Below are 6,168 nucleotides of genomic sequence, written 5' to 3'. Positions count from 1 at the left end.
GCGGTGCGGGCCAGGGGCCGCGGGGATCGCCGGGCCGCGCCTTTGACGTCGTCGTCGTCGCTACCTAATAAACCTGTTAACTGGGGAGCTTCGACACCAAAGAGACAGAAAAACAAACAAACAGGAGGACTAGGAGAGAGGGAGGATCCTGGAACACAAATGCGCCCATAAATGCCTTTTCCGTAAGTCTATTTACTCAGCTGCTGAAATGATTTCAACTGAGTGATTAGTCTTACGTGCTAAAACCAAGCCATCCATTCTCTTCTCTGATAGTCCAAAATCCTACATCTGGTACTTTATCTGCAGTCTTTTTTTCCCCCCTTTTGTTTAAAAGAGAGAGTTTCCGCAGTATTTGATCCCCAGATGCACTATATCATCACAGTTTGGGCTCAGAGGTGAATCACAGATATAAAAATTGGTTGTTTCAATCCCACTCGGCTGCAGAGAGCTGAATCCTCCCTCACAAGGCTTTATTTTCTAACATGAAAGAGAGAAAATTGGTAATTTGGGAGCCCGATTTTCAAAAAGCATGAAAAGAGAATGTTTTAACTTCTGATGAGAGCAACCTTAAAATGCGCATTTGACCTCCTGTGGTGCCTTGGGGTGTTGTAGCCCCAAACCCGACACGCTGTCTCTGGGGATGAGGCTCTCCGGGGGTTACTCTCTTTCCTAACACATACGCCAGGAAAAATAGAGGCATCGAAGACCATGTGTGAGGCCAGATCGTTAGCAGCAGCTACAGCGATTCTCTGAACTTGAAGCTGGCTAGAGTGCGTTGTGTATTGTATATCCAGGTATCGCTGTTGTGTACAATAAAATAACTGAACATGGGATGGATGTAAAACATCACCTACTGCTCCGTTACCAATAATCTCTAGTTTTACTGGAACGTTTAAAAGCCAAATTTTTGCACTTCTTTCTCCAATCACGTGGAGTCTTGCCTGAGCCTGGCACTGCTTGGCACAAAGAGAACTTAGAGGCACATCCAATTAAATCGTATGAATCAGGGATACTGAATTGTTGAAGGGCTTTTTTTGTTGTTGTTATTGCAGTTTTAGATTTCCAATGATTCTGATAATCTGTGAAATTACTAATTCTAAGGCTTAAGAGAAAACACAAAAAAGACACCTTTTGGGGACTCCAGGGGCCACGTGTGAATCCGATTTTCCAAATGAAAAGAGTTATAATATCAGTTAAAACCTAAAGGCTTCACTTTTGCAAATCTTTTATGCTAGATTTTATACAGCTAATACATCGCCAATGTTTCCAAGGAAACCGGTGTGCCCTGTTCTCACTGAAACAAATCTCACTATTAAAACAATTAAAAACTTAATCTGGGTTCCCTCCCTTCCTCCCCCTCTCTCCTTTTGGTATTATCGTATGCATTTTAATTAAAAACACCATGGTGGTGTATTTTTTACACATATGTAGGCTATACTGTAAATTACCTAAAGGAAGCTTGACTCCAGAGCATAATAATCGGGAATCAAATATATTGCAACAATTGAGCAAAAACAAATTAACAGGAGTCTTGATGAATCAATTACAGCCACTGCTCCTCTCTGAAGGCTACTGCCCATAGCTGATGGAGAGGAGTTTAAAACTCTGTCGGGCTGTGAAAAATACAGTTTTAGGTATCAGATATAGCTCAGACAAATTCCTGAATCTCAGCTGACACAGTGCGGTGAGACAGTCCTGGCTGGCGGAAGCTCTGGCTAGCCAAAGAGGAAAAGCCAGCTCCCGAAGGGCACCAGCACTCGGCTGTTCGGAAGGAATTCTCCCGATTTTTTTCTGCTGGGTGACTGAGCAGTGGGTTTTAAGGTCACGGCGGCTACAGAAGGCATCCGTTTCACAACTCCGCTTCCGCAAAGCCGTCGCACAGTGTGCACAGCCCTGCTGTACTAATGCTTAACTGAGCCTACAGAACGGTCGGATGCCACGGGATAGAGTTGCCTGAAAGATGAACGCAGGCTCAGAGAGGTCTCCCTCCTTGTGCCCGGCGGGTCCACCCTTTCTCAGTGCCTTTTCAAACGTCTGCTTGCAGACCGCTTGTGCGCACATCGGCACCCAAAGGCCCAGCTGTGGAAATGAATTGAGGGAGAGGCCCCAACACCTCCACCTGCACCCACGCACTCTGCAACCTGAGAGTGCCTGGAGAAAGAGGGGGCTTGAAAATCCATCACTAAGAGCGGGCTTCGAAAATCTGATGGGCTTTTACAGCAGCTGTCACAGTGCCTCCCTCCAAAGCTGGGTGTCTGGGTAGCACAGACGGGGCAACCGATGCCCTTCTTTTGAGGAAGTTCCTTGTTCTGCCAGATTTCTGTGTGTGAGATTTTGGGGGTGCTGGCCTGAGCTGACAGCCCAAATCGGTGCCAGAGTCCCGGGGACGGCGCTGGGGTAAGCTCTGCCGCGCTGCCTCGAGCCTCTCTTGGTTTGTTTGTATTGACTTAGAGAGCACCATTGCTGTCCTCGGGAGTTGGAAAACAAATAGGAACCCCGGGTGCCAGCGCCAAGGAGCTTAAAGCCTCGATGCAAACACACAGTTCAGGCTCTGTGTTCAAAGTGTTTCGCCGGTTTGATCTGAAGAGGCATAAGGATCCAGCCGCGGGGCTTTGGGGTCTGTCTGCCGAGGAGAGGGATCTGCAGGTCAAGAGGCTCATGAAAAGAGGAAACCGGCTCCAAGCACGAGAAGTGAATGCCACGGGAAGGCAGCACATACAGCCCCGCTCTTTGTTTTGCCCGCATTGTGTTCCCGGCTCTGCCTGCTGCATATTGACTCGGCTTTTCTGTTCCCCGTGTGTGTGTGTGCGCGACTTCCACTCCCGTGACAAGAGGCTGAGCACGAAGGAAGGGAGCAGTCGGCACAGAGACGTTTCATGTGGATCCAAGAGCTAAATCTGGCCCTGGCTTGTGTGCTCCCCCGACTCCCCGGGGAGCAGAAGGGAAACGCAGCCAGAGCTGCTTCCTCCACCATTGTCTGAGCACTTGGACATCCTTCTGCCCGTGCTGGTGAAGGGCAGGGGATGGGGACGGGGTGTCTGAGGAGCTTCCAGTTCGCCTCATGCCTCTGCGCAGGGCTGGATGGAGAAACTGGAGTGTGGCCCAGGCTCTGTCCTCCCTCCCTGGGATTCCCTTAGGCATTGGGTTGCCCAGAAGATTTAGGGAAATGAATCTCGCTCACTCCTTCACACACATCTTTTAGGGTACTGCATGTTGCTGTGTGCTCTTTGCAAATGCAGTTTCCTGTGGAAAAAAAAAAAAAAAATCCCAGCCTTGCTAACATCCCACATGTAATGTGATACATTCCCATTCATACACACTTCCCACCACTCCGACACACAGCACTGTACAACCAGAGAGACAGAAAGTGTACGGCACGTCTGCACTCAAATACCGAATTATTCTGGTGTGCAGGGGGTGACTTGGGGTTATTTGGGTGTGTTTTTTCCCCCCTTTTCCAGAAGAGTTTGGAAAATTACTTTCCACCATCTGCCCTGCCAGAGCTAGGAAATATTTGGAATACATTCCATTCTCCTAATGAACATGCAGCAGCAGGGGTGCCACAAATAAGAGAGAGAAAATCTTTCTAATGAACAACAAATGAACTAGAAATCACATCTACATAGCTTCAGCTTTTGTTGCCTATAGCTTTAGGGTGATTCATGGAGACAAAAATCAATGAATGTGCTGTAGACCCAGGTCTAGCACGGCGTGCAGCAGTCTTGCCGTGACCCAAGCCATATTTGTTTTGGATACAAATACAGACTCGCGCTAGCTTCCTTTTCTTTTAATTGAAAAAAAGTAGGGGAAAAATTTAAGTATGGCTCCTACAACTCTTGTTAACGCTCTTCAAAACGTGCTGAATTTATAGGATACTGTCAAACGCATATTGGTATTCATGACACAAATCACGTTGCTTCCAACTGGTGTATAGAGCAGTTCATGGTCTTTTGTTAAAAAAAAAAAAAATAATGGGCTCAAACTGAAGAAAATAGTGGTTCTTTCTCAGAGGAAAAGGGCCAAAAAGCTCCTCTTGATCCATGCTTTTCAGAGGCTGGGGATAGATGCTGCTGAGCATGGCCAGAGGTGAATTTACAGATCCACTACATTACAAATATGCAATTAGCTGTTCTTCTTTTAAGAGCTTTGCCTGCTGCAAACCATCCAGACATAAGCAAGTTTCCACCCAAGGCTTCTGGTGTCAGAAACTTGGCCATACCAAGTGGAAACCTCAGTTCAAGGCTCAGACGCTGTGCAAAGCACGGTGTGACCCATCACAGCTGGACTTAGTGCAGGAGAAGCGTGAGGAACAAGGCATTCCTAGAGCTGCAACCCATCCCATCCTTATTAGCAAAACGTCTGATCAGATACCGGGACTATTCTTCATACCTCCTTACAGGTGGATTTATTTTCTTACACGAGTCCACAAGCTCTAGACCCAAATACTCAAGGAGTGACGAATGCCAACAGAGAACTCAAATCATCAGCTCCAAAGCTGAGGCATCTCTCAGCTCCTCCCTTAAAAGAAAAGCCATGGGAGCAGAGGGAACGTTTCCAGCCTGCATTGAATGTCATCACACTGGCCACGGCAGGCCAAAAGCAGCATTGCCAAGCCAGGCAGATATGAGTACTAGAACAGGGAAGGGCTCAGTCCTACAAACGTAAACTTAGAAGATGCTACTGACACTTTCTACACTACTCTGAAATCCTAGACTGATGCCATACACTTCCTAGTCCACAGAGCACCAAGTTCCTCATAGGAAACATCACCAACAGGTGAGATGGGAAACTACATAGCAAGAAATCCACCGCATCCTGCCCTTATAGGAGGTTTCTGAAAGTCTGGAGCCTTAGAGACATGCATATAGCAACCCAATACATAGGGGATAAAAGTGATGGCCGGGTAGGCATTGCTCTATAGGTACAACAATACCTGCTCTTCTCTATGCAATCTCTGCATCCTTCACTGGGTGCAGGAAGATTGGGATAGAAGGCATTGCACTCGTTTTCCTCTCTGCACCTGGTATTTTCACCTGTTTGTGTGCTGAGGTACTGATTTTTTGGTGTATGCCCTCATTTTCTCAGAGCCTGACTCTGCAATTCCTTCAAGCATTTAACCTGCAAGAAAGTCAGCGGTTTCCCCAACAAGACCTTACATGACCAGGCCTCCTTATTTAATACCATCTTCTGCATACATGTTCACCTTCCTTGTCTTCCGTGCCTTGCAGTTTCACCCACCTGAAAGAGCAGCTGCATTCAGCATCCCAGACTCATTAAGTAGCCACTTGGTTCCCCCTGGTTCTTGGTCTTTCACACTGAAGTACGCATTAAAAAGGAAAAAAAAAAAAAAAAAAAAAAGAAAAAGAGAGAAACAGAACGTTCCTACAAAAAAGCAATTTCTTGGCTGGCCATTTTTTTTTTTTTTAAACTCCCCTCAATATGGCAGGAGATATTTATGTCTGAACAAATCCTTCTCCCTCCCAATCAATCCAGCTTCCCTTGCTTCTGCAGTGCAGTCACACTGTTTATATCAGTCTGTTGCTGCGAAAATTAATGTGACAACACAAAACACAACATAATGACTAAAGGTGTGTGAAATAGTCCTGGAGAAATACGAAGTGACTTCAAATACAAGGTATTTCCTCCTTCCCCTTTCTCCCCTCCTACAAGCTGCTACAGTTCTGAAAATGGGACAGTTTTCAAAGAGGCTATATTTGCAGAGCAAAGATGGATGCTATTTTTATTGCAAATTAGCAGATTTTTTAGCAGATCCAACCTCATTTGCAAGTGAAAGTGACTCTACTTACCATGCAGATATAGGTCTTATGTTGGAAACTCATGGAAATTCATGTTTTGAACATACTTACAGAAGAAAAAAAATAGACCCTGCCTTTATTTCTGGCTGAGACTAGCTCCACTGAAGAAATACCAGTGGGGCAGCGTGTATTTGCTAAACTACTACATTGTATGAGCAAATGGGAGTGAACCTGAAGTAGTTTTTAGCTGTGCTCCATGAACTTCAAGGGGCCTGGGGAGTTCAAGGAGTCCACAGAGATATGAGAAAAGGTATTCAGCTGTTAGCAGCCTGTAATTTGCTATCCAGGGACCCACATTACCCCTGGAAAGTTTTGAATGGTTTGCATATTGATGAGGACTGAAAAATCACTG

This window comes from Haliaeetus leucocephalus, unplaced genomic scaffold, assembly GCF_000737465.1.
Source record: "Haliaeetus leucocephalus isolate CR32 unplaced genomic scaffold, Haliaeetus_leucocephalus-4.0 Scaffold273, whole genome shotgun sequence".
Taxonomy (NCBI): Eukaryota; Metazoa; Chordata; class Aves; order Accipitriformes; family Accipitridae; genus Haliaeetus; species Haliaeetus leucocephalus.
The sequence above is the reverse complement of the archived record's forward strand: the minus strand, read 5'-3'. Positions refer to the sequence as shown.